The sequence below is a fragment of the Adiantum capillus-veneris genome, chromosome 7 (assembly GCF_014529385.1).
Source record: "Adiantum capillus-veneris isolate H3 chromosome 7, ASM1452938v2, whole genome shotgun sequence".
Lineage (NCBI taxonomy): Eukaryota > Viridiplantae > Streptophyta > Polypodiopsida > Polypodiales > Pteridaceae > Adiantum > Adiantum capillus-veneris.
The window spans coordinates 121,396,672-121,418,628 of record NC_140937.1 but is presented as its reverse complement, the minus strand read 5'-3'; positions in this window follow the sequence as shown (position 1 = coordinate 121,418,628).

Here is a 21,957-nt window from a genome sequence, read left to right as displayed (position 1 = left end):
TTCCTCCTCATGTTTCCCTCATGGTGTGCCTGAAACCTATTGGATGGCCACCCAAGGGGTCCAATGATAATTTAGGATATTTAATTAATTGATTTTGCATTTATCAAGTCCTCTCTCTCAAAGGGGAAAGGGGGACACTTGTCCCAAGGCTACCCATGTTGCTTGTAATGGCTCCTGCTTGTGATTGGCTAGGCCTGGAGGGGTCCAATGAGCTTCAAGCATGAGCTACAAGGGGGGGGCGACCCAAGCAAGCTAGGGGGGTGCTTAGGGGGTATACTCACCCACACACACTCACAAACACTCTCATTGTGTACTATGCAAAGTGCAAGAGCTCCCTCTCGTTCTCCAAGCAAGTAGAGGTTGAGAGCCTACACCAACACTCTTGGCTATGGAGTGCAAATCCATCCAAGAGCCATGATTCAATGCTTGAGCTTGCCATCTATTTCTTCTTCATTACTATGCTATTATGTATGCTAGCACAAGAGTTATGATAAGTGAGGAACTAGCTCTTTCTCGTATGAGATATTTCTTCTTCCTCTTCCCTACCCTCATTCCCTGCTAGCTCTCTCCACCTTCGAAGGTGTTTGAGGTCTTGGGACCGAGGCTTGGTATAGTTAAAGCTTTCTTCAAGTTTAGGTTATGCTATGATGGTGATGCATGAAGCTTTCCATCTTCATTGCTTCACCTAGGTTACAAGGAACACAAAGAATGTATTGTAACAAGTCTCTCTTTATGGGAGAAATCATAATACAAATGCCTATTGGAGGGGGGACCGGCTCCACATAAATCCGGTCCTCAATTGTTGTCATGTTCTCTAAATTCTCTCTCTTGCAAAAGTATTGTCCATGCCAAGTTAACTAATTGCTATAATTATGTTGCTATCTTCAATTATGTCTACCCGCTATGCTCACAAAATCATTTCTTGAAAGTACTCTCATTAAATTCTGCTACTCTCAAATTGAATAGGAAAATTCCATTACATTGGTATGAGAGCATTTGGTTTCTCTTTTCTTGCTTAAGAAGAGAGGTCCTTAAGTAGCCTATAAATGGTTGATGTTGTTAATTATAATAGAGTAAGTGGAACTGGGATCTAATATCGGTTTTGTTAAGCCCACTATGTGGGGGATGGTGCACACCTCAGGAGCTTTGGACTTAATAATGGAGTCATTTTAGACTTGCCTACGGCTTTACCATTATTGAGCCATAAGAAGTCCGAAAGGAGCTAGCCCTTGGCAACTCTGCTATGTTAGACCTACTCCTCTACTCTATATAATTAACCACTTTGAGCCGTGGGTGTAGATACTTAAGAGCCGATTTTCAAAGGCTAAGAGGAGTGGCAACTAAGGTTTTGAACTGCCAAAGCATACACTAAGTATAAACATAAATTTTGTTAACATGGCTGACAATAATCAAGAGAGTAGAATGAACATTGATAGCTTTGATTTTGCACATGAAGGTGCTATTGATGATGCTCCCATGTTTGTGAATTATCTCGTCGCTAGGTTGCAGCAAGCTATGGGCAACCCTACTTTGCAAGCCAAAGTTACTCAACAACTTCGTGCTTATGGAATTTCCCTTCCTCTCCCAGAGGAGAGAGAGCTTAGGAGGCCTCTTGAAGAGACCCCCAAAAGAAGACTCTCTCCCATTCGAGAGGAGGAATCCAAAGAGAAAGAAAGCAATGAAAGTCTAAGTTCTTCTGAAGAGGTGGCTCCACGAAGACGGCGGTCTAGACGATTGCCTACTCCTCCCAAGAGGAAAAGAGCAACCTATAGTCCTTCTCCTCATCACTCTGAAAGGCAAGAGAGGAAACAAAGGAAGAACAGGGCTAGGAAGAGGTCACCTTGTTCTCCTTCTTCTTCACTTTCCTCCTCTTCCGATGAAAGTTATGGCTATTCTCCTAGAGAATACAAGAGGGGAGGACATCGCAAATTATTTCCTGCATGGCGAAGGTCACAAAAGCTAAAGAAGTTCAAGGAGGGAGGAAAGAGTATCTCTTTTCTCACCTATGATGGCACCCTTGGTGCTACCGACAAAGTGTTGGCCTTCATCCAACAATTTGATGCGGCCTTTGGGGACGAGGGCTTCACAAAGTCCTCCAAGCTACGCCATGTAGCTATGCACTTCCAAAAATCAGCTCGTCAATGGTGGGCTAGTATTCGTGGCAATGGAGAAGCCCCAAAGACATGGAAAACTCTACGAGTTTCCATCATGAAGCAATTTCTTCCAAGTGATACTAAAGATAAAGTTCTTACCGAATGGCGCGGCTTGAAGCTTCTCTCTCATGAGTCTATCAACAAGTATGTAAAAAAGTTTTGGGATTTACATCTCAAAGCTACTATCTTTCAAAAGATAGACTTTGTCGAGCAAAGACAGCAATTCTGTGCGGGATTACCTGAAGAGATGGCTGAATACATCAACTCTCAACGGCCCGGTACTATTACCGAAGTAATCCACCACACCATGGTTGCTTCACGCATCAATTTACATGAAGGGGCTAGACGTAATGTCAAGCCCATGGAAAACAAAGATAAAAATGATACAAAGGGGAAATCCAATGCTCAAAGTAATTCCCACGGCACTTCCAACAACAACAATAACAACAACAACAATCGATCCAAGGAGAAGGGAGTTTACAAAGGTAAAAACAAACTCTCTCCTGAAGAGCTTGAAGCTTTTCGCAAGGACCATAAGTGTTTCAAGTGTGGGGAGCAAGGACATGGCTATCGTTCTTGCCCCAAGAAGAATACTCGCAATGAGACTCCTAGGGCTTCCACCATCGAAGCTCCAAAAGAGGATGCTCATTGCAAAGGATCATCACTTTCCTATGCGTGGGGAAAGGTAAGAGAGCATGATGCCTTCATCTTGTTTGACCCAGGCTCTACTCTCAACTTCATATCAATAGAGTTGGCCACCAAGTTGGGCATTCAAGCTTTTGAGATGGGAGATATAGTAACAACTGATGCAGCTTTCAAGGGACAACAAGCCTCCGTTACTCCCTTGATTGGGAAGTTGAGGCTTCATGTCCAAAGCTATGTTGACAAAGAATACTTCTTCATCTCTCCTCTCCAACATCAGGATGTTATCCTAGGGGCACCATGGTTTGATCGCATGGCTGCCAACATGAAGTTCCCTGAAAGGAGAATTTACTTCACCCCTACAAGGAGGGGGGCGAGCCTACAAGGGGGGGGGGGGATGATGACCATCGTATTGAGCTCCTTCTAGGAAGCTCACCGCCTAACAAACCTCCTTATCGAGTCTCACAAGCTCAACAAGAGGAGATTATGAGGCAAGTACAGGAATTGGTAGACAAAGGGATGGTGAGGCCTAGTTCCTCTCCCTTTTGTTCTCCAGTCCTTTTAGTGCAAAAGAAAGATGGTACATACCGTATGTGTGTGGACTATCGAGCACTAAACCATATCACTATCAAAAACAGATTTCCCGTGCCTCGGGTAGAAGATCTGTTTGATAAGCTACAAGGCTCTACCTACTTCAGTAGGATTGACCTTAAGAGTGGCTATCATCAAATAAGGATAGTGGATGAAGATATCTAAAAGACCGCGTTTCGCACAACATTTGGTCTTTATGAATATCTAGTCATGCTTTTGGCTTGACTAATGCACCAGCTACTTTCAATCGTCTCATGGAGAAAATTTTTAGACCATATCGTAAATTCAGTGGAGTGTTCTTTGATGATATCATCATCTACTCCAAATCTTTGGAGGAACATAAGCAACATCTCCAAGTGATTTTTCAAGCCTTGAGGGAAAACAAACCTTTTCTCAACCAAAAGAAAAGTGAATTCTTCCTTCAAGAGATTCAATATCTAGGTCATATTATCTATCACGATGGTATTCGTATGGATCCATCAAAGTTAGAGGTTATAAAATCATGGCCTAACCCAAGGAATCTACATGAGCTAAGAAGCTTTATTGGTATGTGTGCATACTATAGACGCTTCATAGCAAAATTCTCTCAAGTAGCAGGAACCACTACAAACGACAATAACAAAGAAGAAACGTTAAGTTTGTATGGACTGGCTAAGAGGCAAAACTGCTTTCGAAAAACTCAAAGAGAAGCTTACTTCCGAACCATTCCTCGTTCTTTTCGTATCCTCAAAGCCAATTTGAAGGTCCAATGTGATGCATGTGGTGATTCCTTGGACTTTTTGAACTTCAAGAAGGGCATGCCATAGCATATGAGAGCCGAAGGCTCAATAGTGATGAATGAGTCTTGGGCATTTATGAGAAAGAGCTTTTAGCTGTTCTACATGCCCTAGATACATGGAAGCACTACCTATTGGGGACTCCATTTATCCTACGAACCGACCACCAAAGTCTCAAGTATTTCATGACGCAAACCAAGCTTTCCGTGAGGTGGGAAATTTTTAATTTTCTTTCGCAATTTTAATTTCATTGGTTGGCAATGTGTAGATAATTCAGTTGCCATGATTGAATGGATACGGATAATAGTATTTTGGGTTCTAGCTATCTACAAGATATTCTTGACTGAAATTGACTTGTGTGATAGGTAATGTCAGCCCTTATTTGGGGGAGAAAGAGGAACCATTCACCTTGCAGGAGGATTCTTCATGGAATGAATTGGTATGTGTTAAATTCCTAGGTGGTGAAGGTTATGTAGAATGCCATGAATCCATATGCAGGGCATAGAGGTATTCAACCTACTCTCCGAGGAGTAGAGACGTATTTCTATTGGCCTACCATGAAAGTGGACATACAAGAGTATGTTTCAAAATGTGTAGTATGCCAAAAGACCAAGTATGATAGAGGGAAGCAACCTGGATTACTCCAACCATTGCCTATTCCAAATTCACCATGGGAGAGTATATCCATGGATTTCATCTTTGGATTACCCAAGTCTATCCATGGGAATACAGGAATATGGACAATAGTCGACAGGTTTAGCAAGCAAGCACATTTTATTCTTGTCAAAAAGACTATTAAGGCACATCAAATGGCAACTCTCTTCATATCTCAGATTTTCAAGCACCATGGATTACCCACATCCATCGTGTCAGATAGAGATCCTAGAATGACCAGTAATTTCTGGAAAGGTCTCTTTGAAAATCTAGGAACAAGATTGAATTTCTCTTCGGCCTATCACCCACAAACGGATGGCCAAAGTGAGATAGCCAATCTTACGATACTCGATCTACTCAAGACTTATGTTACCGAAGTAGATCAACGCTCACAATGGGAAAAGTATTTACCTCTAGTAGAGTATGCCTACAATAATACTGTCCATACTTCTACGGGGAAAGCACCTTTCGAGATCATAGAGGGAAGACCTAAAAGTCCCTTGCTACTCAAAGTACATGGGAAGATCTTCGCCGCCGATGAGTATAGCCGTGACCTACAAGAATCTTTTCAAAAGATTAGGGAGGCTATAGCCATCTCTCAACAAAGGCAAAAAGATTCTGCTGATAAGCACAGAAGAGCCTTAATGTTCAAAGAAAATGATTGGGTCTTACTCAAGTTTCCTAAGGCTCGATTAAGGCAAACGACGGGCAAAAATTCTACGGGCCATCAAAAGTATTATGCTAAACTAGCAAAAAGATACTATGGTCCTTTCCAAATCCTGAAGCCCATCAATGAGACGGCTTAGCAACTCAAGTTGCCCAAACATTGGCTTATACACAATGCCTTTCATGTAAGCCTACATAAGCCCTACAAAGGAGAGCCACCAACTGAACCAATTATTGAAGACCCTCCCGAAGTTGAAGACCAAGAAGAGGTGCTACAACCCGAAGCTATCCATCGGCATGAAGACAAGGTACTACGACATGGTAAGATAATCCGACGGTATCTTATTAAGTTCAAAAATTATCCTTTTGAAGATGCTAAATGGATGCAAGGAGTACAACTTAAGGATAGTATGAACCTTGTCAATGCTTACAATGCTACATTAGAGTAAGCAAATGTACAACTCTCTTTTAAATGACTCATGTTTTTGTCTTATAAGACTAATCCTCTTTTTAATTGTGCACAAATTTAACTAGTATGCATGCTTAGAATCATGTTTGTGATGACGACGTCTCTCAAACACCAAGTAGAAATTGTCACTCTACTTTGGGAGAATGAAATGGACTAAAGAGCAGACATGCTTGCGGAAGCTATGTCTCCCAAGCACCAAATGGATTAGTCATCCATCTTGGAAAGATGTCGTAGGGTAAAAAAGGGATCCTCTACCCGTACCCGCTAAGTACGATTGACTAATGACTAAGGCTTTATCTCTTCTACCTCATAGTCAAGGACGACTATGATTTCAAGAGAGAGGTAATGTCATAAAATCTAATATCTAACCAACCCAAATGATTTTCTCATATTAAATTGATCACTTAATGTGGGAGAATAAATGGGAACAAGTGTTAAGATATAGATGTGTGCTTATAGATCTATCTCAACACGGGGCCAATAGTAAAGGGGCCCAAATGGGAGATGGTCTATCAAGAGCAAGGCTAACCAATGGAGCATAAGACCTTAGGGTTAGCTTCATTGAAGACCTCCAATAATGTGTGTAAAAGTCCTTTGACCTTAGGTAAGCTAGGGCTAAGCTTGAGGTGGGAACCCGGCCCAAGCTCAAGGTGCTTGTCGTGCTTGAGGTGCTTGTCCTGCTTGAGGTGCTTGTCATGCTTGAGGTGCTTGATTAAGATGCTTGAGGTGCTTGACTGGCTCCATGCTTGAGGTGCTTGACTTGGTGCATGATTAAGGTGCTTGAAGTGCCTTGAGAAGCTTGCCTGAGATGCTTGTGGGAACACCCCCTACTTCAAGTGCTTAGTCATGCTTGATGACTAAGGGGCTTGCTCATCCAAAGTCAAAAAGATCCCTACAAGGAGGGGGGAGAGCCTACAAGGGGGGGGGGATGAGAGAGAACACACACACACACAAGGGAAGCCCCAGCTTGAAGAGGTAGCAAGGACACTTGTCAAGTTCCTCCTCATGTTGCCCTCATGGTGTGCCTGAAACCTATTGGTTGGCCACCCAAGGGGTCCAATGATAATTTAGGATATTTAATTAATTGATTTTGCATTTATCAAGTCCTCTCTCTCAAAGGGGAAAGGGGGACACTTGTCCCAAGGCTACCCATGTTGCTTGTAATGGCTCTTGCTTGTGATTGGCTAGGCCTGGAGGGGTCCAATGAGCTTCAAGCATGAGCTACAAGGGGGGGTCGACCCAAACAAGCTAGGGGGGTGCTTAGGGGGTATACTCACCCACACACACTCACAAACACTCTCATTGTGTACTATGCAAAGTGCAAGAGCTCCCTCTCTTTCTCCAAGCAAGTAGAGGTTGAGAGCCTACACCAACACTCTTGGCTATGGAGTGCAAATCCATCCAAGAGCCATGCTTCAATGCTTGAGCTTGCCATCTATTTCTTCTTCATTACTATGCTATTATGTATGCTAGCACAAGAGTTATGATAAGTGAGGAACTAGCTCTTTCTCGTATGAAATGTTTCTTCTTCCTCTTCCCTACCCTCATTCCCTGCTAGCTCTCTCCACCTTCGAAGGTGTTTGAGTTCTTGGGACTGAGGCTTGGTATAGTTAAAGCTTTCTTCAAGTTTAGGTTATGCTATGATGGTGATGCATGAAGCTTTCCATCTTCATTGCTTCACCTAGGTCACAAGGAACACAAAGAATGTATTGTAACAAGTCTCTCTTTATGGGAGAAATCATAATACAAATGCCTATTGGAGGGGGGACCGGCTCCACATAAATCCGGTCCTCAACTGTTGTCATGTTCTCTAAATTCTCTCTCTTGCAAAAGTATTGTCCATGCCAAGTTAACTAATTGCTATAATTATGTTGCTATCTTCAATTATGTCTACCCGATATGCTCACAAAATCATTTCTTGAAAGTACTCTCATTAAATTCCGCTACTCTCAAATTGAATAGGCAAATTCCATTACAATAAGTGAGGAAGTATTTCTTTCTCCTATGAATGATTCTTCTTCCTCTTCCCTACCCTCATTCCCTGCTAGGTCTCTCCACCTTCCAAGGTGTTTGAGGCCTTGGGACTGATTCCGGGGATGGTTAATGCTTTTACAAATTTTATGTTATGCTCGTGATGTATAAATCTTTCCATCTTCAAAGGATCACCAAGATCACAAGGAACACAAATATTGTATTGTACCGAGTCTCTCTTGATGGAAGAATCTATAATACAAAATCCTTTTGGAGGGGGGACATCCGGTCCTCAACTATCGTCATGTTCTCTAATACTCTCTCTTGCAAAAGTATTATTCATGCCAAGTAAATTAAGTATAATGGTTATGTTGCAACCGCTAATTAAGTTTAGCCTCTATGTTCTCAAAGTAATCTCACAAAAATGCTCACTCTAATTCTCTAAATTCCGCTATTCTCAAAGTTCATAAGCCATTTCCATTACATCTGTATCAGAGCATTTGGTTTCTCTTTTCTTGCTTAAGAAGAGAGGCCTTAAGTAGCCTATTAATGGTTGATTTATATTAGGGTAAATGGGATTGGGATCTATTATCGGTTTTGTTGAGCCCACTATGTGGGATATGATGCACACACCGGGAGATTTGGTCTTTATGATGGGGTCTTTTTAGACTTGCCTACGGCTTTCGGCTTTACCATTATTAAGCGATAAGAAGCTTGAAAGAAACTATCCCTCGGCAATTCTATAATACTAGACCCACTCCACTACTCTCTATAATTCACCAATTTGAGTAGTGGGTTTAGATACCTAAGTGCTGATTTCAAAGGCTAAGAGGAGTAGCAACTAAGGTTTTCAATTGCCAAAGAATACACTAACTAAACACATAAGTATAATTAGCATGGATGATAATAACCAAGAGAGTAGAATGAACATTGATAACTTTGATTTCGCACATGAAGGTGCTAATGAAGATGCCCCCATGTTTGTCAATTATCTTGTTACTAGGTTGCAACAAGCTATGGGCAACCCTGCTTCACAAACCGAAGTTACTCAACAACTTCGCGCTCATGGGAGTTCCCTTCCTCTCAAAGAGGAGAGAGATCTTAGGAGGCCTCTTGATGATACCCCCAAAAGAAGACTCTCTCCCATACGAGAGGAAGAATCCAAAGAGCGGGAAAGTGATAAATCCCTAAGTTCCTATGAAGATGTGGCTCCACAAAGACAGTGGTCTAGACGGTCGCCAACTCTTTCCAAGAGGAAACGGTCAACCGACAGTCGTTCTCCTCGTCGCTCCAAAAGGGAAGAGAGGAAACAAAGGAAGAAAAGGGCAAGAAAAAGATCACCCTCTTCTCCTTCTTCTTCACCTTCCTCCTTTTCCGAAAAAACTTATGGCTATGCTCCTAGAGAATACAAGAGGGGAGGACATTGCAAATCATACCCTGCACGGTGAAGGTCACTAAATCTCAAAAACTTCAAAGAGGGAGGAAAGAGTATGTCTTTTGTCACCTATGATGGCATCTTTGGTGCCACCGACAAAGTATTGGCCTTTGGAGATGAGGGCTTCACGGAGTCCTCCAAGCTACACCAAGTAGCTACACACTTCTAGAAATTGGCTTGTCAATGGTGGGCTAGCCGTCATAGCAATGGCAAAGCCCCAAAGACATGGAAAACTCTATGAGTTTCCATCATGAAGCAATTCCTTGCAAGCGATGCAAAGGACAAAGTACTTACCAAATATATGGTGCAGATTGAGGCTTCTCTCCCATGAGTCTATTCACAAATATGTAGACAAGTTTTGGGATTTACATCTCAAGGCTACTGTCTTCCAAAAGATAGAATTCGTCGAGCAAAAACAACAATTTTGTGCGAGATTACCTGAAGAAATGGCCGAGTATGTCAACTCCCAACGGCCTAGTTCTATCACCGAAGTAATCCACCACACCATGGTTTGTTCCTGCATCAATTTCCAACAAGGGGGTAGACGGAATGTCAAGCCCATGGAAAAAAAAGACAAAAGTGATACAAAGGGGAAAACCAATGCCCAAAATTCTTCCCAAGGCAATTCCAATAACAACAACAACAACAATCGGTACAAGGAGAAGGGAGTTTACAAAGGTAAAAACAAAATCTCTCCTGAAGAGCTTGAAGATTTTTGCAAGGACCATAAGTGTTTTAAATGTGGAGAGCAAGGACATTGCTATCATTCTTGCCCCAAGAAAAATACCCGCAGTGAGACTCCTAGAGCTTCCACCATCAAAGCTCCAAAAGAGGATGCTCATTGCAAAGGATCACCTCTCTCTTGTGCTTGGGAAAAGGTAAGGGAACATGATGCCTTCATCTTGTTTCACCCTGGCTCTACTCACAACTTCATATCAATGGAGTTGGCCACCAAGTTGGGCATTCAATCTTTTGAGATGGGAGATATTGTAACTGCTGACACATCATCTTTCAAGGGACAACAAGCCTCCGTTACTCCCTTGATTGGGAAGTTGATGCTTCATGTCCAAAGCTATGTCGACAAAGAAGACTTTTTCATCTCTCCTCTCCAACATGAGGATGCTATCCTAGGGGCACCATGGTCAACATGAATTTCCCTGAAAGGAGAATCTACTTCACCTACAAGGGAAAGAGCATGCATATAGATGCTAATAAGATTGGTTGTACTATACCACTTGTAAATTCACCGGCTTTTGATAAGTCAATGGAAAGCTTGGTTTCTGTGTACATGATTTTATTAAAGAATCCACTAATGATGCTAATGATTTATCAAATGAAAATGGTAGGAATCAAGAAGAGTTAGACTTGTCAACTTTTCTAAATGGATTCCAAGATGTTTTTATCGATGATATCCCTATGGAATTACCTCCAAAATGAGGGGATGATGACCATTGAGTTGAGATCCTACCAGGAAGCTCACGCCTAACAAGCCTCCTTTTCGAGTTTACCAAGCTCAATAAGAGGATATCATGAGACAAGTACAAGAATTGGTAGACAAAGGGATGGTGAGGCCTAGATCCTCTTCCTTTTGTTCTCCAGTCCTTTTAATGCAAAAGAAAGATGGTAAATACCGTATGTGTGTGGACTATCGATCACTAAACCATATCACTATCAAAAACAGATTTCTCGTGCCTCGGGTAGAAGACTTATTTGATAAGCTACAAGGCTCTACCTACATCAGTAGGATTCACCTTAAAAGTGGCTATCATCAAAGAAGGATAGTGGATAAAGATATCCTAAAGACAACGTTTCGTACAACGTTCGATCTTTATGATTATCTAGTCTAATGCACCAGCCACATTCAATTGTTTGATGCAGAAAATATTTATGTAAGGTCTCCACCTTTCTCCAAAACCAATCCCACATGTAAATAATTGAACCCAGTTTTCATATAGCAAAAAGTTACTATTTTTGGTAGTGTTTCTAAATCTATCGGTGCCAAGATGTTTAGAATGTTATAGAGCTTTCAAAAATGAATAAAAATTTTTTTTGTGAAAAATTTCCTAAAATAATTGAACCCAGTTTTCATACTGCAAAAAGTTACTATTTTTGGTAGTGTTTCTAAATCTATCGGTGCCAAGATGTTTAGAATGTTATAGAGCTTTCAAAAATGAATAAAAACAATTTTTGTGAAAAATTTCCTAAAATAATAAGTTTTTGGTCACCCGACCCGTCTAGTTTTGACCGGCTCGTCAAACTGCACTCGTATCCAGAATTTGAAAAAAATGCAATTCCGGACACCGAGAGCTGCTAAATATGGCAGATACTCGAGTTGATGCACCTTAGCTCCGTCTTAGTACAACAAGTTTCGGAATTAAAATCCAAGCTGTAACGACCGTCTAAGGATTAAAATTCAATTTTTCCTAAGGCTAGCAGGGGCACCGGCGCTCGGGGACTGGTGTGTGCACAGGCTCTAGGCCACTGGGAGCTTGCTTTAGCAGTTAGAGGGCGGCCCCGCTCATCTAGGAGCTTGTGGGAGAGTTTCCAAGCAAGAGAGAGAGTGTCAAGACTCAGTTAAACCAAGAAAATTGGACACTTGCAAGCTATGCACTCAAGCTGCCATGCATGACCAAAGTGCTCATCTAGATGCAATTAACAACATAATTCAAACCTCTTGAGGTTGGGAGCCTATTTAAGGACCTGTTCCCACACACACACACACACGCACACACACGCACACAGATACTTAGTACGCACACACACACACATACCTTGGGCGAGGTGCTGCCGGCATACACAATCTCTAGGAGAGGATTAAGGGAAGGAGGTGCTGCCAATTTCTTGTCGGATTAGACTTCTTGGATCAGAAATTAAGGTCTTAATCAACTCGAATTACGGTAATCTCGAGTTAAATTCATGCTTACATCTTAATCTCTCTATGCTTCCCTTATTTTCCGCTAATACTATGCATAATCTAACTACTCTACCTAGTAGCAACTCTCTAAATCACCTATGTGATTAGTCTATTTCACTTTCTTAATCCCATTAGCTAATTATGCATTAAGTCAACCTCCTAATCACAAATTAATCCATGGTTAGTAAGAAGGAATTTTCAGTTAGTCAATTCAATGATTGAGTGGTGGAGATTGACCCAATCTCTAGCAATATAACTAATTAAACAACCCCAATCTGTCATTTCATTAGGAAAGAGTTTAATTAAAGGATTCAACTCATATTGCAAGAGATTAATGTGTAATTAGAAGAGTTAATTCCCCCTCTCAAAATTAAATGTCACTAGAGAACGGAATTTCTTCCGCATATGCATAAGACATAACTGCATCTTTCCGATCAATTTTGAGAAGGAATTAGTACACTAAAATCATCATTCAACCACTCTAATTAAGCAAGTAACTACAAGAACCAAATTCTCCAATTGCCTAAGCTAAGAACCTTAATTCAGAGTCAAATTCCATATGTTCAGGAGAATATGCTATCCTAAGTTGATGTAATTATGACTTGGATCACCTAATATTACCCAAATTTACCCAAAAATAGATAGATGAGTAATAACCGTACTTGAATTTAATCTACTCCTTCCGTATAAGAGTAATTGCTTGATAAGGCTAACCATGTTGTATTCGGACCGTTTGTGGTTGTTATGGTAATATTGGACACTAGTTCTTTTCCAAATTCATCATCTTTAGTAGTGAGTATAATGGCCCCAAAGAGGACCCGTTTTGGTGGATCTCACGACCATGAGGCCGGAACAAGCAACACCAACGGAAAGGAAAAGGCTCCTATCGTCGAGCAAGCACCGGCCATCTCACGAAGTAATCAAGAGGAGATTATTGAGGTAGGTCTAATTTTAATTCAACTACAATTTAATAGCATTGCATTCGGTAAGGTAGGAAAGAAACATTAACCCAAAACATGTTGGAAGATCCAACGGAGACCACGACATTTTAATTGATGCACTTAAATTCAAGTAGGAAAGAATGTTTTCGGGATATACTATCTGGTGTAGGAAAGACTGTTTTCTAGGGAAAATTTACTCGGTTAGTTCATTTTTAATTCCAATGTTGATTTAGTCCTGATCCCCCTATTGATCATCATAGGAGGTAGCTGGCGAGGTTCTCGCAGTAGCTAGGATTACCTAGCTTAGGGCTTTGATCCACGTCTTGCGTTCTTTGCGGTGGGATGTCCATGTTGTGGGTTTTATGCGCGGACAAATCTAGTTGTATGGGCAACTAGGTGAGAACGGGTGGAGTTAACACTCGCTGGGGGATTTCGTGCCTCCAAGACATTGGAAGTTTAAATGAAATGAGCTATTGAGTGAATTTTTACTAGAATGATTGTTTTGGTGCCGCTTTGAAAAACTGTTTGAAGGGCTGTCTTAACACAACCTGTGAATTGGAATTAATCAATGAATATATATGTTGAACAACAAATGTGTTAGTAATTAGGACACACAAGCCAAAGTGTGAGTATGGGGGTGGAAAGTGGGGGCTTGGCTCGGGTTGCCAATACCTATGAGAAGGGTGGTCCTGATTGGTCGGGAACTCTCTGTCCCCATAGTACGGTAAATGACGTTAGAATTGCTCATTACACCAAAAGCAGTGAAGTCCCAAGTGTACGTGCCTCTGAAAGCAATGGGGAAAAAGGCACTCGAGACTTCTCTCCTTCTGGAAGGTGAGTCTTAGGACCGATGATTGGTTAGACACGCTTTTCCCTGCGGGGTGGAACTAGATCTTGTTGCTAGAAGGATCGACTCAATTCACTTGGTGATGAGAGCTCATCCGCTAGTTGATCCCTTAAACCACTTTGCTTGCTTCCGCTATAGATCTAGTGGCCACCAGGTTTACCATCAAAACCGTCGTTTGAGATGACGGGGTGGGGTCCTCAGACTTGGTATCAGAGCCTAGGTTTACGAACTGGAAAAATAATGTTGTTTGAAACTTTTAAAATAATAAAGGTTAGCGGGGTAAACGTACTCAAGGACTGAGCATTGATGTTTCAGGAAGATGCCACGATTACTCACTACAAGTTTAGAATATTTGAGATAATGTATATGGAGGCGTGTCGTTCTCCAAATTATAATTTCCGTCGAAGCATGATGGAAATTTTGATGAAGGCCTTTGCTTCTCCATCAACGGGAATCCATCACGGTTGGGAGATTTCATGGAATAGTAAGGGTGGTATCTTTTACATCAATGCTACAAAATTTGAGTATTTGTCCCACTGACTTGAAGAAGCTTCGTTGGGCGCATGAATTGCTTGTTATCCACGTTTTCTACTTCTTTGGAACTTTTGGAGAAGTTAAGATCATTGTAGATGGTCTCAAGACAACCTTGAACCAACCTTGAACCGATGGGTCTTCGATCAAGCAAAGAATGTGATCCCTAGTGATAGAATTGAGCCTAATTCCATTCTGGATGTGTTTCCTCCAAACGAGAATCTTGCAATATTTGAGCCTATTAGCAATGTGTACAAGAAATACTACTTTGATGAGATGTAGACTATAAGCATTTGTCTTCAAATACTTATCACTTGTCCTATTGTGCTCCTGAACAACCAGCAGTTAGAATCCTTTAACTGTTGAGCCAAGCTAGATTTGTAAATACTTGGCATAAATAAACTATGGAGCTCGTCTTGGATAAGGAAGTTTTGTCTTGAGTCTTTTGTCTTGTGTTGTTAAAGTTTTAAGTTGTTATCCTAGAACGGCCTCAACCCTCTACCATCAGTGAAGTGTGAGAATTTCTTGAGATTATGGTTTGGTGTATGATTTGTCATAGATTATGCTCTTATTTTAGTTCCTACAACAAAATTACTAAAGAAGGAAATAAGGATTGAGTGGAAGACTGAGCATGATTCTAGTTTTTCCAAGCTAAAAGGATTCCTAGTTTTGCACCTACTCCAAGGTTTCTAGATTTTTCTAAAGGATTCAAAGTAGTACTGATGCCAATAAATTGCCTTAAAAGTTGTTCTTACGCAAGAAGTAAAGACCTGCAGTTTGTACTACATGAAAGCTGAGAGATCATGAAAAGAATTAATCAACTCATGATTTAGAACTTTAGCAATTATTCATGCTCTTAAGCTATGGAAACATTATCTGCTCGGGCAAATGATTTCATTGATAATGGATCACAAGAGTCTTAAGTGGATATTCAACCAACCTACTCTCAGCATGTGACAGTGAAGATGGATTGAGATTTTACAAGAGTTTGATCTTTAAGATTTTCTTAGACCAACAAAGGATACTGTAGTAGCTAATTGCCTGAGACAAAAAGCATTCTTAAATGCTATTTCAATTAATGATAGCCCAATTCTTAATAAGTGAGATTAGCCGTAAGGAACGATTCCAAGTATGAGAAACTTTTGTCTGATGCTCAAAATGGAACAGCATAAGAAAAAAAACATGCTGTTAAGAAATTTTCTTATAATGATAGATACCTTGCCACAGAAGAAGACTAAGAATTCCAAAAGATCTTTCACTCAAGAAGAGCATCCAAACAGAAGCTCATGATAATTCAATTGCGAAACATCCAAGGTACGTAAAGGACCTCAATGCTATAAGGAAGAGCTATCACTAAACAAACTTAAGGGTGATGTGCTGCGACACATGCACCAATATCTTTCAAGATAGCATATCAAAGTCAAGAGGATTAAGATGCCGTAATGAGAAATACGATCATTAGACATTCCTCAAATGAAGTGAGAGTAAGTAAGTATGGATTTTTGTTGCAAGGTTATCTCTACTCAAGGAGAACATGATTCAATCATGGTTGTAGTTGGTATACTCACTAAAGTGACACATATTATCCCAGTATAAGTCAATTATACATCCCCCAAGATAGCTCAACCGTTTATTAAGAAAGTACTCAAGTTTCATGGATTGCCAAAGAGAATAATAAGTGATAGGGATGCTAAGTTTACATCTAAGTTTTGGGCATCATTGTTCCAAGCTATTGAGACACAATTAAGATTTAGTACAACTTATTATCCTCAAGCCAAAAGACAAACAAAGAAAGTCAATCAAGTTATTAAAAGATATGACACAACAAACTAAGACTGTAAGGAAATATACTCAAGTTGCCCAAGATAGGCAAAAAATTTACATCAACAAGAAAAGATATGCTAGACAATTCAAATTCAAAGTCAAGATATTTCTTCAAGAAAGACCCAAGAAAAGAAATTTATCCTTGAGAAAGTACAAGAAGCTAAGCCCAAGATATTGTGGACCGATGGAGTTATCAAGGAAATAAGTGATCAAGTTCTCTATTTAAAAGTACCTACCATTCTCAAGATTCAAGATGTATTATGTTCCTAACCTTGATCAAGCTAAGAGAAAGACGATCATCGAACATTTGGACAAATGGAAAAAAAAATTATCCCTAAGAAGACAATACATGGGAAGATCATGACTCTTCAGAAGAACTATCCTGACTTACCTTTAAGATGAGAAGATCTCAATTCTTTTAAGTTGGGTAGAATGTAAGGTTTCCACCTTTCTCCAAAACCAATCCCACATGTAAATAATTGAACCCAGTTTTCATACTGCAAAAAGTTACTATTTTTGGTAGTTTTTTTAAATTTGTCGGTGCCAAGATGTTTAGAATGTTATAGAGCTTTCAAAAATGAATAAAAACAATTTTTGTGAAAAAATTCCTAAAATAATAAGTTTTTGGTCACCCGACCCGTCTAGTTTTGACCAGCTCGTCAAACTGCACCCGTATCGAGAATTTGAAAAAAATGCAATTCCGGACATCAAGAGCTGCTAAATGTGGCAGGTACTCGGGATGATGCACCTTAGCTCCGTCTTAGTACAACAAGTTTCGGAATTAAAATCCAAGTTGTAACGACCGTCTAAGGATAAAAATTCAATTTTTCCTAAGGCTAGCAGGGGCACCGGCACTCGGGGACTGGTGTGTGCACAGGCTCTTGGCCACTGGGAGCTTGCTTTAGCAGTTAGAGGGCGGCCCCACACATCTAGGATCTTGTGGGAGAGTTTCCAAGCAAGAGAGAGAGTGTCAAGACTCAGTTAAACCAAGCAAATTGGACACTTGCAAGCTATGCACTCAAGCTGCCATGCATGACCAAAGTGCTCATCTAGATGCAATTAACAACATAATTCAAACCTCTTGAGGTTGGGAGCCTATTTAAGGACCTGTTCTCACACACACACACACACACACACGCACACACGCACACAGATACTTAGTATACACACACACACACATACCTTGGGCGAGGTGCTGCCGGCATACACAATCTCTAGGAGAGGATTAAGGGAAGGAGGTGCTGCCAATTTCTTGTCGGATTAGACTTCTTGGATCAGAAATTAAGGTCTTAATCAACTCGAATTACGGTAATCTCGAGTTAAATTCATGCTTACATCTTAATCTCTCTATGATTCCCTTATTTTCCGCTAATACTATGCATAATCTAACTACTCTACCTAGTAGCAACTCTCTAAATCACCTATGTGATTAGTCTATTTCACTTTCTTAATCCCATTAGCTAATTATGCATTAAGTCAACCTCCTAATCACAAATTAATCCATGGTTAGTAAGAAGGAATTTTCAGTTAGTCAATTCAATGATTGAGTGGTGGAGATTGACCCAATCTCTAGCAATATAACTAATTAAACAACCCCAATCTGTCATTTCATTAGGAAAGAGTTTAATTAAAGGATTCAACTCATATTGCAAGAGATTAATGTGTAATTAGAAGAGTTAATTCCCCCTCTCAAAATTAAATGTCACTAGAGAACGGAATTTCTTCCGCATATGCATAAGACATAACTGCATCTTTTCGATCAATTTTGAGAAGGAATTAGTACACTAAAATCATCATTCAACCACTCTAATTAAGCAAGTAACTACAAGAACCAAATTCTCCAATTGCCTAAGCTAAGAACCTTAATTCAGAGTCAAATTCCATATGTTCAGGAGAATATGCTATCCTAAATTGATGTAATTATGACTTGGATCACCTAATATTACCCAAATTTATCCAAAAATAGATAGATGAGTAATAACCGTACTTGAATTTAATCTACTCCTTCCGTATAAGAGTAATTGCTTGATAAGGCTAACCATGTTGTATTCGGACCGTTTGTGGTTGTTATGGTAATATTGGACACTAGTTCTTTTCCAAATTCATCATCTTTAGTAGTGAGTATAATGGCCCCAAAGAGGACCCGTTTTGGTGGATCTCACGACCATGAGGCCGGAACAAGCAACACCAACGGAAAGGAAAAGGCTCCTATCGTCGAGCAAGCACCGGCCATCTCACGAAGTAATCAAGAGGAGATTATTGAGGTAGGTCTAATTTTAATTCAACTACAATTTAATAGCATTGCATTCGGTAAGGTAGGAAAGAAACATTAACCCAAAACATGTTGGAAGATCCAACGGAGACCACGACATTTTAATTGATGCACTTAAATTCAAGTAGGAAAGAATGTTTTCGGGATATACTATCTGGTGTAGGAAAGACTGTTTTCTAGGGAAAATTTACTCGGTTAGTTCATTTTTAATTCCAATGTTGATTTAGTCCTGATCCCCCTATTGATCATCATAGGAGGTAGCTGGCGAGGTTCTCGCAGTAGCTAGGATTACCTAGCTTAGGGCTTTGATCCACGTCTTGCGTTCTTTGCGGTGGGATGTCCATGTTGTGGGTTTTATGCGCGGACAAATCTAGTTGTATGGGCAACTAGGTGAGAACGGGTGGAGTTAACACTCGCTGGGGGATTTCGTGCCTCCAAGACATTGGAAGTTTAAATGAAATGAGCTATTGAGTGAATTTTTACTAGAATGATTGTTTTGGTGCCGCTTTGAAAAACTATTTGAAGGGCTGTCTTAACACAACCTGTGAATTGGAATTAATCAATGAATATATATGTTGAACAACAAATGTGTTAGTAATTAGGACACACAAGCCAAAGTGTGAGTATGGGGGTGGAAAGTGGGGGCTTGGCTCGGGTTGCCAATACCTATGAGAAGGGTGGTCCTGATTGGTCGGGAACTCTCTGTCCCCATAGTACGGTAAATGACGTTAGAATTGCTCATTACACCAAAAGCAGTGAAGTCCCAAGTGTACGTGCCTCTGAAAGCAATGGGGAAAAAGGCACTCGAGACTTCTCTCCTTCTGGAAGGTGAGTCTTAAGACCGATGATTGGTTAGACACGCTTTTCCCTGCGGGGTGGAACTAGATCTTGTTGCTAGAAGGATCGACTCAATTCACTTGGTGATGAGAGCTCGTCCGCTAGTTGATCCCTTAAACCACTTTGCTTGCTTCCGCTATAGATCTAGTGGCCACCAGGTTTACCATCAAAACCGTCGTTTGAGATGACGGGGTGGAGACCTCATAATTTAGACCCTATAGGAAGTTCAGTGGAGTGTTCTTTGATGATATCATCATCTACTCGAAGTCCTTGGAGGAGCACAGGCAACATCTCCAGGGAATTTTTCAAGCTTTGAGGGAGAAGAAGCTTTTTATCAATCAAAAGAAGAGGACTTTTTCCTTCAAAAAATTCAATATTTAGGTCACATTATCTCTCAAGATGGTATCCGTATGGATCCATCAAAGTTGGAGGTAATAAAAGCATGGCCTAATCCAAGGAATCTACATGAGCTAGAAGATAGGTATGTGTGCATACTATAGACGCTTCATAGAAAATTTTTCTCAAATAGCAGGACCATTATATGACTTAACAAAGAAGAACATTAAGTATTCATGTACTACTAAGGAGCAAAATGCTTTTGACAAGCTCAAAGAGAAGCTTACCTCTCAACCAATCCTCATGCTTCCCGATCTCTCAAAACCATTTGAGGTCCAATGTGATGCTTATGGTGATTCCCTTGGAGCAGTCTTGCTTCAAGAAGGGCATACCATAGCATATGAGAGCGGAAGGCTCAATACGGATGAACAGATCTTGGACATTATGAGAAAGAGCTTTTAACTGTTCTACGTGCCCTAGACACATGGTAGCACTATTTGTTGGGGACTCCATTCATTTTACGAATAGGCCACCAAAGTCTCAAGCACTTCATGACGCAAAACAAGCTTTCTGACAAAGAAATGAGGTGGGCAAATTTTCTTCACAATTTTATTTTCATATTGCTCACATTGTTGGTTAGCACAATCAAGTGGCTGATGCACTTTCACGATGAACAAAAGTTAATGTGGTGTCTATAGAAACTCACAATGAATTTTCTTCTATGATAGATGAGTAGGCTACTGACCCTGACTTTAAAGATGTAGTGTTAGTCCTTGCTTTGGGAAAGAAAGAGGAACCATTCACCTTGCAGGATGGTTATCTTCTTGATGGAAATAGGCTATGTGTTACCCACTCCCTTCGTGAGAAAGTCATGTATGAATCCCATGCTCCTTCTTATGCGGGGCATAGAGGCATTCATCCTACTCTTCGAGGAGTAGGTACGTAGTTCTATTGGCCTACCATGAAAGTGGACATACAAGAGTATGTCTCAAAATGTGTGGTATACCAAAAGACTAAGTATGATAGAGGGAAGAAACCTGGATTACTCCAGCATTGCCAATCCCTAATTCACCATGGGAGAGTATATCCATGAATTTTATCTTTGGATTGCCCAAGTCAACTGGTTTAGCAAGCAAGCACACTTTATTCCTGTCAAAAAGACTATTAAAACACATCAAATGGCAACCCTCTTCATCTCAGATTTTCAAACACCATTGATTACCAACATCCATCTTGTCAAATAGAGATCCTAGAATGACCAGTAATATTTGGAAAGTTCTCTTTGAAAATCTAGGTACAAGATTGAATTTCTCTTCGGCCTATCACCCACAAACGGATGGCCAAAGTGAGATAGCCAATCTTACGATACTCGATCTACTAAAGACTTATGTTACAGAAGTAGATCAACGCTCACAATGGGAAAAGTGCCTACCCCTTGTATAGTATGCGCACAATAATATTGTCCATACTACTACGGGAAAATCACCTTTTGAGATCATTGAGGGAAGACCTACAAGTCCCTTCCTACTTAAGGTACATGGGAAGATCTTCTCTGCCAATGAGTTTAGCCGTGACCTACAAGAATCTTTTCAAAAGATTAAGGAGGCTATATCCATCTCTCAACAAAGGCAAAAAATTGTTGTTGATAAGCACAGAAGGGCCTTAACGTTCAAAGAAAATGATTAGACCTTACTTAAGTTTCCCAAGGCTCAATTGAGACAAACGACGGGCAAAAATCCACTGGGCCATCAAAAGTATTATGCTAAACTAGAAAAACAATACTATGGTCGTTTTCAAATCTTGAAGCCAATCAATGACATGGCTTATCAACTCAAGTTGCCCAACCATTAGCTCATACACAATACTTTTTATGTGAGCCTACTTAAGCCCTACAAAGGAGAGACACCAAGAGAACCGATTATTGAAGACCCTCCAGAAATCGAAGACCAAGAAGAGGTGCTACAACCTGAAGCTATCCTTTGGCATGAAGACAAGGTACTACGACATGGTAAGATTATCCGACGGTATCTTATTAAGTTCAAAAATTATCCTTTTGAAGATGCTAGATGGATACAAGGAATACAAATTAAGGATAGTA